The sequence below is a fragment of the Odocoileus virginianus genome, chromosome 8 (assembly GCF_023699985.2).
Source record: "Odocoileus virginianus isolate 20LAN1187 ecotype Illinois chromosome 8, Ovbor_1.2, whole genome shotgun sequence".
Lineage (NCBI taxonomy): Eukaryota > Metazoa > Chordata > Mammalia > Artiodactyla > Cervidae > Odocoileus > Odocoileus virginianus.
In genome coordinates this window covers 17,007,177-17,025,036 of record NC_069681.1, presented here as the reverse complement: position 1 = coordinate 17,025,036, position 17,860 = coordinate 17,007,177, and the positions used below count along the sequence as shown (strand labels likewise).

The window sequence follows — 17,860 nt, the reverse complement described above, 5'->3', positions numbered from 1 at the left end:
CAACTACTACAACTCAGATTTATTTATGTGTATAAAAGATATTTTTCAAAGTTTGCATGTCCATTCATTCCACCAATATCATTTGAAAAAACAAAAACATAACTACTGAATAAATGAGTTGGCATTAGAATAAAAGAATCTCAGTCGGAAGGGAAAATGAAAGGGACCATTGATCACTGAAGTCCTGTGGTCTGGGAGACTCTAGGGTTCAAATCATAAAATGATAATCTTTGGCAAATTTGCTTAAATTTTTAAAAACTTAAGTGAACCCATATGTTTACTTTCAATAATGCCTCAGTAGCTAAAGTAGCTAGTGTTTCACTTTTGCTAGAATTCAATGCAACAAGGTAACACAATTTACCTTTATACTGATAAAAAGCACTGGCTGTCAGGCTAGAATAAAATTAGGAAAAATTATTATTTAATAAACAAAGTTTGGTACACTTTCTAAAAGAGATTCAAGGTGAGGGGAAGTTTGGTGGTTTCTGACTGCAATATAAATCTGATTCAATTTATCTTAAAAACGGTTTGCAGAATGAGAAAAATCAAGGCACATACTGAAAAGAGGTAAAGTAGAAAAGGAACAGGCATTTTTGACAAAATAACTCACTTCAAAACTCTCCTAAGTATCTAGGTCTCATATAAACTTGACTACTGTTTATAGCTGAACATGTAATAGAAATAACTACCAATCTGAACATCAATAATTATGAATATCAGGCCTCTAAAATTATAATGCATATAAGGAAAAAAACTGATTCACTGAGAGAGTATTTATAATCACTTCTTTCAAAACAAAACCTGTTGTATCTAAATTATATAGAGCATAAAGATGTTTAAAGTACAGAAAAACAAATGGTCCTATTAAATTGAGGTTGAAGATACCCTAGCAAACCTGGAAGCCTATAACTCTCCACAGTCATTTCAATCCTATGGGGAAAAGGTGTTATACAGTATGATATATTCTTCTGGTACCTACTTCTAACATGAAGAATAAAGACAGGTGAATGAATAAAGAAGATGTGGTATATACAACCAACTAAACGTCACTCAACCATATGAAAGAAGGAAATCACTAATGCCATTTGCAGCAATGTGGATGGACCGAATCATACAAAGTCAAGTCAGACAAAGACAAACATCATATAATATCACTTATGTGTGGAATCTAAAAAACAATACAAATGAACTCACAGACAAAACAGAAAAAGACTCACAGACATAGAAAACAAAATTTATGGTTACCAAAAGGGAAATAAGCTTGGGAGAAACAAGATATTCAATATCTTGTTATAACCCATAATGGAAAAGAATTTGATAAAGAATACACACACACATCACTGAATCACTTTGCTGTACACTAGAAACCAACACAACACTGTAAACTTCAACTTAAAAAAAGCAGGGTAAAGTGAAGAGAAATCTGACGGGGAAGTAGGGCAGAGTACAGTATTAAACAGTGTTAGGCCTTATTGGAAAAGTGAGATATCAGCAAAGATTTTATTTATTTATCTATCTGTGAGCAAAGACATATCTATTAAATTTTGTAAATGTGAATGTCTTCTGACCCAGTGGTTTCACTTCTAGGAACCAACATTACAAAAGTACTCTTATTTGTGCACTAAATGTATATATAAAGCTATTCACTGCAGCAGTTTGTAGTATCAAATGGCCAAATTTAATGTTTATTAATAGGGGAATATATAAACAAATCACATGTCCATACAATGGAAAATACATACACTAAAAAGATTAAGCTAAACACAGAAGGAGAGGTACTCTTCAACATATAACACTACATGAAGAAAGCAAGGTACAGAAAAACACAAAAACTAGAAACTTTTATTAGCTGCTTATGGAGGAGAAGCGGGTAATTTAGGGGAAAGAATGAGAGAGGTTTTCATTGCTTACATTTTTATTTCTTTTGAATCTTAAACCATCTGAATCTATTGCCTATTCCAAAATAATTACTTAAATTGGTTAAAAAGTGTAAATAAATAATAAAACCTCAGTGAAAAAAATAAAAATCCTGTGTGTATGTGAAGGGGGAAATGAGGAAGGGTTGGAGGGACAGAATGAACAAAAATTTATCAGTGGTTATTTCTATAGAGGTGGGAATACAAAGAGAGCAATGGATATTCACTTCTCACTTTAATACTACAAAAAATTTTAAAAACAAGTATATTTGAGTTTTGAATATATACATGTGTTTATATACAGGATAAACATTTATATATGCATGTTCGTATGTAAATATATATTTCTTTGAAATACTGAAAGGGAAATACAGAAACAGTGGAAAAAATAACAAGAAAGATGTTAGTGAGAAAAACTACATGCTATGCCTTGAAAGTTGGCATTCAAATCTGTAAACAGTTACAAGAGTCATAATGACCACAAAATAAAATAAAATTGCTTATCAGAAGCAGCCTAGCTAGTCTTCATTCAGAGATGAGAGTAAAATTCCTTCCATGGGTCCTCAGAAAAAAGAAAATATGCTGCAGTAAAAATAGCAATCAAATTATATACTATTATAACAATTATCTATAATTACATGTTAGATATATCTGAGTAGTTCATGATGAAAGCTCATGAAGAACTTTAATAATGCTATCCGACATATATATTAAGCTTAAGACATTAAATGGTGAAGAGGGAAGAAATGGTTTGATTAAATTTAGAGTATAAAAGTAGAGAAAATCAATAAAACCAAAAATTGTTTTTTTGAAAAAAAGATAAGAGAAACTTTTAGACTGATCAAGAAAAAAGATTCAAATTAGTTACAATTAGAAATGACATAGGGATATTAAGACCTACCTTATAGAAATTTCAAAAAGAATTATAACAGGAATGCTATGAGCCACTGCCTGCTGACAAATCAGATAATTTAAATTAAATGGACAAACTTCTAAAGAGACAGAGATGACCAAACCAACACAGAAAGAAACTGACAATTTGAAAAGACCTGTAACAAGGTAAAAGACTAGACTAGTAATTTTAAAATTTCTACACAGAGAAAAGTTGAGGCTCAGATGGTTTCATTGATGAATTCTACCAAACATTTAAAGCAGAATTAGTATCAATTCACCAAGTGAAAGTGAGGTCACTCAGTCTCGTCTGACTCTTTGTGACCCCATGGACTGTAGTCTACCAGGCTCCTCCATCCACGGGATTTTTCAGGCAAGAGTACTGGAGTGGGTTGCCATTTCCTTCTCCAGGGGATCTTCCCAACCCAGGAATCAAACCCTGGTCTCTTGCACTGCAGACAGATGCTTTACTGTCTGAGTCACCAGGGAAACCCATCAATTAACCAAAATGCTCCATAAAAGCTGAAGAAAAGGAAACATTTCCCATCTCCTTCGGCAGTCAGTACTACCCTGACATTAAAATCAGACAAAGACACTGCAAGGAAAGAAAATAGAGACCAAAATCTCTTATGAACGAATGCATAAAAATTCTGAACAAAATACAAGGAAACCAAGTTAAAAATATATAAGAATAATTACACACCATAAACAAGTGAAACTTATCCTAGAAACACAATGTTGGTTTAAAATCTTAGGAGAATATAATACATTATATCAATAAGGAGAAAAAACATAGTTGTCTCAATAGATGCAGAAAAAAATCATTTGACAAAATCCCAAACCATTTGACAAAATACTCAACACAACTGGAATAAAAGGGAACTTCCTCAACCTGACAAAAGGCATCTCCAGAAAGCCCACATCACAGGTAACAGTAAGACTCAATGTTCTCCCACTAAGATCAGGGAAAAGGTAACAATGTATTGGAGGTTCTAGCCAGGGCAGTCCACTAAGAAAAAGAAATAAAGGGCATCCATATCAATCCCAAAGAAGGGCAATGCCAAAGAATGCTCAAACTACCACACAACTGCACTCATCTCACACGCTAGCAAAGTAATGTTCAAAATTCTTCAAGCCAGGCTTCAGCAACACATGAACCGTGAACTTCCAGATATTAAAGCTGGTTTTAGAAAAGGCAGAGGAACCAGAGATCAAATTGCCAACATCCGCTGGATCATCAAAAATGCAAAAGAGTTCCAGAAAAAGATCTATTTCTGCTTTATTGACTATGCCAAAGCCTTTGACTGTGTGGATCACAATAAACTGTGGAAAATTCTGAAAGAGATGGGAATACCAGACCACCTGACCTGCCTCTTGAGAAACCTGTACGCAGGTCAGGAAGCAACAGTTAGAACTGGACATGGAACAACAGACTGGTTGCAAATTGGGAAAGGAGTATGTCAAGGCTGTATATTGTCATCCTGCTTATTTAACTTATATGCAGAGTACATAGTGAGAAACGCTGGGCTGAAGGAAGCACAAGCTGGAATCAAGATTGCTGGGAGAAATATCAAGGTAACCTCAGATATGCAGATGACACCACCCTTATGGCAGAAAGTGAAGAAGAACCAAAGAGCCTCTTGATGAAAGTGAAAGAGGAGAGTGAAAAAGTTGGCTTAAAGTTCAACATTCATGGCATCTGGTCCCATCACATCATGGCAAATAGATGGGGAAACAGGGGAAACAGTGGCTGACTTTATTCTGGGGGGCTCCAAAATCACTGCAGATGGTGACCAAAGCCATGAAATTAAAAGACACTTACTCCTTGGAAGGAAAGTTATGACCAACCTAGACAGCATATTAAAAAGCAGAGACATTAGTTTGTCAACAAAGGTCCGTCTAGTCAAGGCTATGGTTTTTCCAGTGGTCATGTGTGGATGTGAGAGTTGGACTATAAAGAAAGTTGAGCGCTGAAGAATTGATGCTTTTGAACTGTGGTGTTGGAGAAGACTCTTGAGAGTCCCTTGGACTGCAAGGAGATCCAACCTGTCCATCCTAAAGGAGATCAGTTCTGGGTGTTCATTGGAAGGACTGATGTTGTAGCTGAAACTCCAATACTTTGACCACCTGATGCGAAGAGCTGACTCATTTGGAAAGACCTTGATGCTGGGAAAGATTGAGGGTGGGAGGAGAAGGGGACGACAAGAGGATGAGATGGCTGGATGGCATCACCAACTCAATGGACATGGGTTTGGGTAAACTCCGGGAGTTGGTGATGGACAGGGAGGCCTGGCATGCTGCGGTTCATGGGGTCTCAAAGAGTCGGACATGACTGAGGAACTGAACTGAACTGATATTGAATAAAGGGCATCCATATTGTAAAGATAGAAGTAAAACTATCTCTATTTGCAGATAACACAATCCTGTTTACAGAAAATCCTACAGAATACACTAAAAAACTACTTGAACTAAAGTATGAATTCAGCAAGTTCACAGCATACAAAATCAACATGCAAAAGTCAATTGTATTTCTATCTACCAGCAATGAATAAACCAAATATCGAAAATAAATCCCATTTATAATAGCATCAATGAGTACAATACTTAGCAATAATATTTTAATTGCAAGACCTGTACTCTAAAAACTAAAAATACTGTTGAAAAACTTAAAGACTATCTCAATAAATGTAAAGACATTTCACGTTCATGCACCTGAAGATAATATCATTAAAATGGCAATACTCCCCAAATTAACCTACAGATTTAGCATAATCCCTACTGAGGTCTCAACTGCCTTTCTAAAAGAAATTGACAAATTGACCCCAAACTTCATATTAAGAGAGAAAGCTGGGAAGATGGCAGAGTAGGCAGCACGAGAAATCTGTGTCCCTACCTAGACAACTGCACTGACAGAATCTGTCCGATGTTAACTATTCTGGAACTCTGGAGTCTATTGAAGGCTTGCAACTTCTAGAGGAAGGGGCAGAAGGTAAATTATAGTTAATTTCTACCAGTTTTAGCTCTTAGCACAGTAGCAGCTACTCATGGCCAACTGTCACCCACATGGCAGACAACTGTGCACATGTTCCTGGAACAACCGGCATGCAATCTGCAGGAGCCAGGGAGAGCGAAAAGGGATCCAGTCCTCCAAATTTCATAGATCTGTGCTCTGATCACTGTGCATTGCAGGAATGTAGCAAGGGGGGGGGGGGGGGGTCTCTTGTTGCACCTCTCCTGCTAGCTGAAGTGACTTTCAGAAGATTTAAAAGGTTGGCACCTTCCCCCTACTCTTTATTTTCTCTATTTCCCCTTTGGGGAGCCAGATATTGATGACTAAGACCCATTCTAAGACAGAGACTTCCCTGGTGGTCCAGTGATAAAGCATCCACCTGTCTATGCAGGCAGCATGGGTTAGATACCTGGTGCATGAAGATTCCACATGCTGCAGAGCAACTAAGCCTATGCATCACGACTACTAAGCCCATGCTCTAGAGCCAGAACTCCACAATAAAAGAAGCCATCATAATGAGGAGCCCGGATACCATAACAAAGAGTGACCCTAGCTCTCTGCAACTAGAGAAAGGTTGCGCACAACAATGAAGACACAGCAAAGCCAAAAAAATATAAACAAATAACATTTTTAAAAGACCCATTCCAAGACATAATTAAGCTGTCAAATCCAAAGACAGGGCTTCCCAGGGGGTGCTAGGGGTAAAGAGCCTTCCTGCCAATGCAGGAGATGTATGTAAGAGACGTGAGTTCAATTCCTAGGTCAGGAAGATCCTGTGGAGGAGGACCTGGCAACCCACTCTGGTGCTCTTGCCTGGAGAATCCCATGGACAGAGGAGCCTGGCAGGCTACAGTCCACAGGGGAGCAAAGAGTTGGACATGACTAAAGCAACTTAGCATGCATTCATGTACCCAAAGACAAAGGGAGCATTTTTAAAGCAGCAAGAAAAAAGCAAGTCATTATGTATAAAGAATCTTAAATTAGATTATCTGCAGATTTCTCATCAGAAACGCTGAAGAAGGCAGAGGACTGATACATTCAAAATGCTAAAAGAAAAAAAAACTATTAGCCAAGATTGCTATAGCCAGTAAAATTGTCCTTCAAAAGTAAGGGAGAAATCAAGACATTCCTAGATAAACAAAAGTTGAGGAAGTTCATTACCACTAGACATGTCCTATGAGGAATGCTAAAAGGAATCCTGCAGGGGGCCATATTAGCAACGGATACTTGGGCACTGTCGGAGTGTCTTTCCCGCGGAGAAAGGTGCTCGGTGTCGGTCTTCCCGGAATTATCATAAACGTAAGAAAACATGTCTCGAAGATATGACTCCAGGACCACTATATTTTCTCCAGAAGGTCGCTTGTACCAAGTTGAATATGCCATGGAAGCTATTGGACACGCAGGCACTTGTTTGGGAATTTTAGCAAATGATGGCGTTCTGCTTGCAGGAGAGAGACGCAACATCCACAAGCTTCTTGATGAAGTCTTTTTCTCCGAAAAAATTTATAAACTGAATGAGGATATGGCCTGTAGTGTGGCAGGCATAACTTCTGATGCTAATGTTCTGACGAATGAACTGAGGCTCATTGCGCAAAGGTATCTATTACAGTATCAGGAGCCGATTCCTTGTGAGCAGTTGGTCACAGCACTGTGTGATATCAAACAAGCTTATACACAGTTTGGAGGAAAACGTCCTTTCAGTGTTTCATTGCTTTACATTGGCTGGGATAAGCACTATGGCTTTCAGCTCTATCAGAGTGATCCTAGTGGAAATTATGGAGGTTGGAAAGCCACATGCATTGGAAATAATAGTGCTGCAGCTGTATCAATGTTAAAACAAGACTACAAAGAAGGAGAAATGACTTTGAAATCAGCACTTGCTTTAGCTATCAAATTCCTAAATAAGACCATGGATGTTAGTAAGCTCTCTGCTGAAAAAGTGGAAATTGCCACACTAACAAGATAGAATGGAAAGGCTGTCATCAGAGTTCTCAAACAAAAAGAAGTGGAACAGTTGATCAAAAAACACGAGGAAATTAAAAAAAAGATATCATAGAATTGTATTTGTAAGGCATGCCTGGTACATAATACCTGTTCAATAAATGATAACCAATGTTAAAAAAAAAAAAAAAAAACACGAGGAAGAAGAAGCTAAAGCTGAGCGTGAGAAGAAAGAAAAAGAACAGAAAGAAAAGGATAAGTAGAAGACAAAATCAGGGATTTTATAACTCATTTGGGGCACCATTTCAGTGTAAAGGCTGTCCTACTCTTCCACATTGAGAAAGTTTTGACTTTTTTAACTTGTCTAGTGGGAAAATAGGATGGTACCAACTGAATTGGGTCCTTGTTATTTCTGTCCAGGTGAATACTGTAATAATGATTACTCTTTATGGACAGCTTAATCACCCTCTCCCTCTTTTTTTTTTTTAATAAAATTTGGAGAGAATGGAAATGTTAAAATAAATAAATAAATAAATAAATAAATAAATAAATAAAAGGAGTCCTGCAGGTTGAAAATAAAGGATTAAAGTTAGTAACTCAAAGTCATTTGAAGAAATAAACATCTCAGTAAAAGTAAATACACAGGCAATTATAAAAGATATTACTATTACAATAATAGTGTATAACTCCACATGCTGTTTCTATATAATTTAAGACACTGATGCATTAAAAATCATTAGTTTATGTTTTTGGACTCTTGATATAAAAAGGCATAGTTTTGTGACATCAATAACTGAAAGGAGTGTGGACAGGGCTAATGAAGTATAATTTTCTATATTATTGAAGTTAAGCTTGAAAAAATTCAAATTAAAGTATAAAACTTTAAGATGCTAAATGTAATCCCTATGGTAATGACAAAGAAAACAATATACACAAAAGGAAATAAGAAAGGAATTTAAACATTTCAATACAAAAAGTCAGCTAAATACAAAAGAATCACTGCAAATAGAAAACCAACAGAAAAACCAAGGAAACCAAAAGCTGATATTTTAAAAAGATCAATAAAATAAAAAAGCCTACAGTCAGATTAACTTTAAAAAAAGAGAAAGAGAAAACACATTATTATAATAGAAATGTATGTGACTCTTTATTTCTTGCTGCCTTTTGAATTCTCTCTTTAACTTTTGCCATTTTAATTATGATATGCCTTGGGTTCATACTGTCTGTGACTGTGTGTTTCCTGCACCTGGATATCTGTTTCCTGTCTACGTTTGGGAAGTTTTCAGCCATAATTTCATGAAATAAATTTTCTACCTCTTTCTCCCTCTCTTCTTCTGGGACCCCTATGACTGTGATTTTTAGTACACCTAATGTTATCCCCAAAGTCCCTTAAACAATTCTCATTTAAAAAATTTTTTTCTTTCTGCTGTTGTGACCCAGTGATTTCCATTATTCTATACCTTATGCATGCTTCCGTATCACCTAACCTGCTGTTAATTCTCTCTAGTGTTTTTCATTTCAGTTATCCCGTTTTTTAGCGCTGACTGGTTTTTTTCTATGTTTTCTCTAATCCCTTGTTAAAATTCTGTGTTCATCTATTCTTTTTCCCAGTTCAGTTAGCATTCCTATTACTACTGGACTCTTTATAAGGTATTTACCTCCGTTTCATCAGAGAGTTTTTTCAGGGGTTTCTTCTTGCCCTTTCATTTGAAATATAGTCCTCAGTCTTCTCATTTTGTTCAGCCTTCTCTGTCACCATGATTAGGTGAAACAGTTACCTATCCCAGTCTTGGAGGCATGTCCTCATGTGGGGGTGTCCCAATGCAGTCTGCATGTGCCCAGACGCTCTGGTCTGCGAGCTGCTGGATCTGAAGTGAACGAGCGCAGGCTGTCTTCCCCTGGGCTGTGCGGGCAGCCATCTTTCTCATGGGTTGAGGTTGGAGCAGCTACGGGTCCGAAGCGGTCTCCACCATATAAGGGGTGTGGGCGGGGCTCCAGGGGCTGGAACCGGAGTACCCAGGCAAGTGGGCTTCTGCTAGGAGGAAAGTGGGTTTCTGACAGGAGTCCCTGTCCAGGTATGGGGCGCGTCCACGGCTGAGGACACGGGGCTGAACCTCTGCGCTGGTTTCTCTCCCTCGGCAACGCGCGGCGTCCATGCCTTGGTTAGAGGCCGGGTCATGACTTGAGCTGGCGCCTGCGCTCAGTGACCCGGTTTCACTTCCTTCCAGATGCGCGCATGGACACATGATCCTGCCTCACTGACCCGGTTTCACTCCCTTCCAGATGCGCGCATGGACACACGAGCCTGCGATGGCAGGCCCCACCTAGTTTTACTCCCCCTCAAGTGTGTGCAACGTCGGTCTACCAAGTGCCTACATTGTCCGTCTGGGATGCGGCTTTGCTTCCTCCAGGGTGTAGACACGGACACCCAGGCTGGCAGTGTCTGCCTCCACACTGGTCAGTCAGCGGCAGGGTGCAAGCAGGCTCGCAACCCTCCAAGCGTGCGCGCTCTCAGCAGCTGCCCGCGCCGCAGTGGGTGCAGCGCCAGGGCAAGAGGCGCTGGAGCAGGAGCCCTGAGCAGGCTGCGGGATACACTGGGATGGTCCTGGTAAGCCGGCCAGAGCCCAAGAAAGTTTTCCATCTGCTGACTCTGCTGTGACTGGGAGGAGCCAAGTCTGTGCACGTCCTTCAAGGGCCAAGTCCTGGTTTCTTAGAGCCCTTCGGTAAGCCCCAATGATTTCCAAACCAGCTAAGGGGGTCGTCTTCTCAGGGTTGGACCCGTTGGCTAGGTTGCCTAATACGTGGCTCAAACCCCTCACTCCCCCCAGGGAAAATCCCCAAGTCTGTGCCATGTCCCTCCCCTTCTGTACCCTCCACTGGCGGGGGCAGGTCCTGACCAGACCAGACTGCTTCTCCTCCCTTCCTGCCAGCCTTTGTGCAGTTCTTCCTTCACAGCCTCGGTTGAAAAAGAGCCAGCTGGCTAGTTCCCAAATCAATTTTACCAAGCACCGCTCTGTATGTAGTTGTGGTTTTGATGTGTTGGTGCGTGAAGGTGAGCCCGCATCCTTCTGCTCCATCTTGATCTCTCCTCTCCAGGTACGGTTTTTCACAGTGGACGCACCAATATACATTCTTACCAACAATGTATGGTTCCCTTTTCTCTATATTGTCACCAACGCTTATTATGTCTTGTCTTTTTTATAATAACCATTCTAACAGTTGGGAGTGGTATTTTACTGTGGTTTTGATGTGCATTTCCCTGATGATTAGAGAGGTTAAGCACCATGTACTTGTTAGCCATCTGTATGTCTTCCATGGAAAAATACCTATTCAGTCCCTCAGCCCATTTTTTTTTAAACTGGATTGTTTGTTCTTTAAGTATTTTGGATTTTAACTCCTTATTAGATACAAGATTTGCAAATATTTTCTCACAATTGGTAGGCTGCCTTTTCATTTTGTCAATGGTTTCCTTTCCTATCAGAAGCTTTTTATTTTGATGTAGTTAGTTCTACTTGTTTATTTTTGCTTTTGTTCACTCTGCTTTTGGTGTCAAATTCAAAAAATCATCCCAAGACGGTGGTCAAGGAGCTTGCACCTATGTTTTCTTCTAGGAGTTTATGGTTTCTTATGTTCAAGTCTCTTAATCCAGTATGAGTTAATTTTTATCAATAGTGTGAGGCAGTGGTCCAGTTTTCCCAGAACCCTTTACTGAAGAGATGGTTTTATCACTGCTGAATATTCTTGGCTTCTTCTGTCATAAATTAACTGACCATATATGTGTGGGGGTTTATTTCTGGGATCTCTTTTCTTTTCTCTTGATCTATGTGTCTGTCTGAATGCTAAATCCCATTCTATTCTTATGACTAGAGCTGTGTAATAGTTTGAAATCAGGAAGTGTGATGGCAATGATAATGATACAATATCAAAGGCATGATTCATAAAAGGAAGAATTTATAACCTGGACTTTATTAAAATTATTTCTGCTTGACGAAAGACACTGTCAAGAGGATGAGAAGTTAAGCCACAGAATGGGAGAAAATACTGGCAAAAGGAATATCTAAAGAGGACTGTTTTCCAAAATACACAAACTCCTCCTAAAACTCAACAATGAGTAAATAAACAACAGACTAAAAAAACTGGCACAAGGTGTCAACACCTCTCTGAAAATGATGTACAGATGGCAAATAAACATGAAAAGATGTTCACCATCGTACACCATTAAGAGAATTACAAATTAAAACAGTGAGATATCACACCTATTAGAATGGCCAAAATGCAAGACAGTGACAACACCAAATGCTCACAAAAATATGAAAGAAGCAGCGCTTTCTTGAATGGTACCACCACTGTGGACACAATTTGGAGGTTTCCTACAAAAATGAACATACTCTTACCGTAGGATCTCTGCAATAGGATCCAACAACAACACTCCTTGGTGTTTAAAGAGTGGAAAACTTATGCCCACAATAAAAATCTATAACATGATGTAGATATAGCAGCTTCATTCATAGTAGCTAAAGCCTACAAACAACACAGCCACCTTTCAATAAGTGAACGGTTAAACAAACTGTGGTGTAGCCATACCATGGAATACTACCAAAAAGTAACAAAGAAACAAACCATTTTCAATGAGCTGGACTGTGTTCCCTCCACAAAATTCCTATGTTGAAGCCCGAGCCCTAAGTATATGAGAACATAACTGTGTTTGGAAATAGGGTCTCAAGTGGTACATAAGTTAAAATGAGGACAGAAGTGTAAACCTAATTGAATCTGACTAGCGTCCTTACATGAACAGGAAGCCTGGACACCCAAAAGGGCACCAGGGATTTGTGCACAGGAAAACTGTTCCAGAAGACAAGGAGAAGGCAGCCATCTGCAAACCAAGGAGGGAGGCCGCAGAAGAAACCAAACCTGCCCATAGTTTATCTTGGACTTCCAGCCTCCAGAACTGTGAGAAAACATATTTCTGTTGTCTAAGCCACTCAGTCTGTGGTATTTTTTCATGGCACCCCTAGCAAACAAATATAATGACATTTAACATCAATGTGTCTCCAGGGAATTATGCTTAATGAAAAAAAAAAAGACAATCCCTAAGGTTAAATACTATATGATCTTATTTCCATTTCATTCTTGAAATTACAAAATACAGCTGACTCTTGAAGAACATGGCTGCAAACTGTGTGCTATATATTTTTTTTCAATAGTAAAGGCTACTGTTGTTTTTCAGTCGCTAAGTTGTGTCTGACTCATTGTGACTCCATGGACTGCAGCACACCAGGCTTCCCTGTCCTTCACCATCTCCTGGAATTTGCTCAAATTCATGTCCATTGAGTTGGTGATGCTATCTAACCATTTCATCCTCTGCTTCGGCCTGCCCCGCCTTGCCTTCGATCTTTTTCAGCATCAAGGTCTTTTCCAGTGAGTCAACTCTTTGCAAGACTATAGTACTACACTATAGGCAATTTTTTTTTTCCAATAGTAAATATTATAGTATTACATGAGCTGAGATTGGCTAAACTCTCAGATGTGAAACTACAGAAATGGAGGAACCATGTATATGAAGAAACTGTGTATACAGAGGGTCAACCATAAGTAATACAGATCGTCGACTGTGTGGAGGTTTGCTGGCCCTAACCCCAACACTATTCAAGGATCAACTGAATGTTATATTATCTTTGAGTAAAGATCTTATTAAATGTCTTTGTATAGTCAAACTGGTCTATTGGTATTGTAAGATAATATTAATACTTGAAAAGATGATTATAATCATTGGTCACTTTTGGGGAATGTTATGAGACAAACTCAGCTTGAAAACTAGTCAATAAACACCAAAAAAAAAGAAAGAAAGAAAGAAAGAAAACTAGTCAATAAACGCAAAGAATAAAGCACTTATCCAACCTTTCCTGAATGACCTATACTTCAGAATAAACATAGTTGATGGAGGAAAGTTTCTATTTACAGAAGAATTACAACTAGTAATTGAAAAGGGAAAGATTAGTTCAGCATTTAGCAACCTCTAATGGCTCCAGTCAATGGTCATCAAAAAAAGCTTACATTAAAAGAGAGAACACAAGACATTATTTGTCTACCAATAGGCATACACAACAACATCTCTGAAGCATTTCTTCTGAAAAATATCAAACCAGGATCTGATCAGGCCTCTACAATCATTTCTAGAAAACACAGAGAATTAGGAAATATGTTAAACAATGAAGGAGGTACAATCTGTAAAATACACACAGTAAAAAATCTCACAGGATAAAAACTCCAGTTTCTTCAACAAATACATTGGAAAAAAAATAAGAAAAGAAAGGAAAAGGGGGAGGGAAGGAAAAGGTAAAGTCTACAGACTGAAAGAGATTTAAAACATAAATCAACCAATCACACTAGGTAGACCTTATTTAAATCCTGAACATACTGAAAAAAAGAATTTATGAAACAATATAGATAATTCAAACAATAATCAAATAATAATTTGATATTAAGAAATTTTCATTAATTTTATCAGGTGTGATGAACTGTGATGCTTCTGTTGTTTGGAGGGGACTGTCTTCTGGTGCAGCTCGTAGGATCTTAGTTTCCAAATCAGGGATTCAGTCCATGACCCCTACAGTGGAAGTGTGGAATCCTGATCAGAGGACCGCCAGGAAATTTTTTGTGGTCATTTTTTTAAAGAGCTCTTTTTTTCCCCCCATACATACTGAAATATGTATAGATGAAACATCATATCTTGGATTTACTTTAAAATAATCTGGAGTCAGGGAGAAAAAGAGTTTGGCCATGACTGATAACTACTGAAGCTGGTTAAGAGGTATGTGAGAATTCATACTATTTTCTCTAACCTACTTATATGAATCTCTGAAACTCTCCAAAATAAAATGTCTTTAAAAATTAATCTTAGAAGTAGAATCAGAAATAAAAGAACCTGCATATATCCTCCATCTGTAATACAAATGTAACATTCATGTATATGTCCTTTAGCAGTTTACAGTCCATGGGGTCGCAAAGAGTCAGACACGACTGAGGACACATACACACAAACATGTTCTTAAATGTATTTTGCTCAGCAAAAACCACAAGCAATCAGAATATAAGCACCATCTTCAAACAGAAAGGGTATATATATAACTAAGGACTAAAAAATTATAGGCAAAGAAATTTTTCATTACACATAATTTTAAAATATATATTCTGCTAAGGTTATTAAGAAACCTCGTCATATTTTTGCAGCACAGCTTAAATAGAATGCCTAGTTTTACTCTAATTCCAAACTATTCTCTTCAATTATCTTTCTAAATGTAATTACCTCTAAAATGCTTCTATCAAGGGTAATATATTTCAAAGCCCTTGAATATATACACACACAAATAAACATACAAATACACACACACACCCCCTCTATGCAAAAGCCTAAAAGGCTGACATTCAGACATCATTTCTGTTTTTCAGATGAGCAAACTGAGACTGGGATTAGCCAATTTGCCTAAAATCATATAGCTACATTACAACTACAATAAGTTTTTTGCCCTGAGGTCCAAGGTTTTTTTTTTCTCTGCCACGCTGTCATTCAAGATGCAGAATGAAAACCAATATTCCAACAACTGATTCACCATAAGTCACAGTATGAGAAGTACACCTGACCAATTTCTTATTTTATTCATATGCTGTAAGCAGCATGAACACAATTTAATCATATGACAGCAATCACATATTACACGCTTACTAAACATTTATACAAAAAGAAATTTCTAGACAATATACCACAAACCTTTCCTTTAAAAGGATTAATATATGCTTTCCTGCATGTATAAACAACTTTTTTTTAACTCTCAAGAACCTAAAAATGTGAATTTTAATGAAAGTGCCACATCAAAATCACTATACATCCATTTAAAACTTCAACCATTTTAACTGATCCTTAAATTCTTTTAAAAAACATTAATATAAGATTTTCTGCAGTAGCTCATTAGTCAAAATATTCTGCTTGCATGACCAAATATAAGCACTTATTTACACTAATAAATGCTTTATATGCATGAATTTATTTAATCTACCAAATAACTCCAAGACACAGAAATTATTGTTAGTTCCATTTGCAAATAAGATAATTGAGACTTGGAGATTTTAGGTACCTTTTCATGATCACAGAGACAGTAAATGGTAGATTTGAAACTTGAGTCAGTCCAGTCTCATGACAAATTCTTGCTCTTAACCCATCCTTTGTTTCAATAAACATTATCTATTTTCAGGTGCCAAAAATTACCCTGAGTTACCACATTCTTCTTGTTTCAAAGAAGATAGCCAAGTGCAACTAGAATGGCTGCATCAGAAACAGGTTCATTGTGTCACTCTCTGGCTTCTCAGCACTCACTGTGTCACATTCTCCCTTAGAAATTACTGTATAAATGAAGATTAAATTGTCAGGCCAACTCTCAAAAACTTAACTATCACTGAAAATAACATTTCTGTGGAAGAGTCTGGTGAACTGTTAACAGAAAAATACAACATCATCCTGTCGTACCCAACGAAAAGATGCCCCAAATCCCAAATGTAACATGAAATTCCTTTATTTTCCTCAGCACACAACCAGAAATGACTTTTCATCTCCTAGTCCCCATCAAGAGCATCGTCAGGAGATGAGTTTTAAACTATGCCAGTTCCCATGGAAGATAGGGACAAAGCCAGGAGAAAGAAAAGGGTAGGATACAAAAGCAGTAACATTTATTTATTTATATACGTATATATGAAAGTCCGAAGCCCAAAACTATTACTGCTAGAATTCAGTTTTTTAAAAAAAGCATCCTGTGAACTAGCCTGCAAATCTAACTACCTTATTGTACTTACTAAGATCTGGATTCCTGGGTCGGAAGATCTGCTTGAGAAGGAATAGGTTACCCACTCCAGTATTCTTGGGCTTCCCTTGTGGCTCAGCTGGTTAAGAATCCACCTGTAATGTGGGAGACCTGCATTTGGAAGATCCCCTGGAGAAGGGAAAGGCTACCCACTCCAGTATTCTGGCCTGGAGAATTCCATGGATCAGAGTTCCATACGACTGAGTGACTTTCACTTTCACTTTCAAGAGATCTGGAACACAGCTCACTTAAAAATTGGCAACTATCTGCACTTACCAATACTGTCTATAATCAACTACCCCTTCTCAACTTTCTGAAAACTAAAAGCCTAGTATTTATGGAAGAGAGAGAAGTGAAGGAGTGATGACTCTTTAACAGCACATTCAAAGAAACGGCTTTGTACATGATATACCCAAATCAGTGGAAATATATATTAGGTGCTTTGGGATGATAATACCAAAGTCATTCATCCAAGATACTTCAAGAATGCCTTTTTAGTATGTAGTTCTAGAATATGTTCAGATCTTTTGAAAATGTGAGGTTTGTTTTCTCTTTTTTTTTATTACCAGATGCTATAGACTGAATACTTGTGTCCCCCTCAAATTCAGATGCTGCAAACCTGATGCCCAACAAGATGGTATCAGGAGGTAGAGCCTTCAGGAGTGATTAGGTCAGGAGGGAAGGGCCCTCATGAATGAAATCAGTACCCTTCTAAAAGAGGCCAGCAAAAGCTCCCACCAGCTCTGCCAAGCGAGGCCAGTGACAAGGCACTATCTGTGAATTCCCTGTGAATAAAGAACTGTGCCTTTACTAGACCCACAATCTGCCTGCATCATGATCTTGGACTTTCCAGCTCCAGAACAGTGAGAAATAAGTTTCTATTGTTTATAAGCTATCCAGTCTAAGGTATTTGTTGTAATAGTCCAAACAGATTAAAACACTAGAGATTTTTTTTAACAGTTATAAATAGCTATTTTTATGGGATGTATATAAACATATTTTGCTGCATTGACCGAATCAGTAAAAAACAAGACAGCAGTGTACTCTAATACAATGCTGAATGACAACGTAAACTCATTAGAAGTGATTAGAGTGCAATTTAGCAATAATTACCAATAGTTTTATAAATGCTCGTAGCTTTTGACTCAGTAATTCAAATTGTAAGACTTTATCTAATAATCAGAGATTCATTCATTAATCCACTTAACAAGTAACTGAAGACTTAAATTTGCACCAGGTATCACTCTTAC

The 17,860-nt window shown here is 37.8% G+C and overlaps 1 protein-coding gene, 1 long non-coding RNA gene and 1 pseudogene across 4 annotated transcripts in view; 2 read left to right on the top strand and 1 right to left on the bottom strand.

Moving 5' to 3' along the window:
* Positions 1-17,860, bottom strand: part of RB1 (RB transcriptional corepressor 1) — a 119,684-nt gene that overhangs the window by 97,559 nt on the left and 4,265 nt on the right. Inside the window, exon 1 of one of the 3 annotated variants that reach the window (XM_020876524.2) lies at positions 9,417-9,803. The exons of the other annotated variants lie outside the window; for them this stretch is intronic. The gene's annotated coding sequence lies outside the window, so the exon portion shown is untranslated. Of the gene's footprint in view, positions 1-9,416; positions 9,804-17,860 lie in introns of those variants that run through there. 3 annotated transcript variants of the gene reach the window in all.
* LOC110126702 (proteasome subunit alpha type-4 pseudogene) lies at positions 7,076-7,822 on the top strand (annotated as a pseudogene).
* Positions 9,818-17,425, top strand: LOC139036285 (uncharacterized). Its single transcript, XR_011488995.1, has 2 exons — positions 9,818-10,481; positions 12,554-17,425. It is a non-coding gene; the product is annotated as an uncharacterized lncRNA (long non-coding RNA).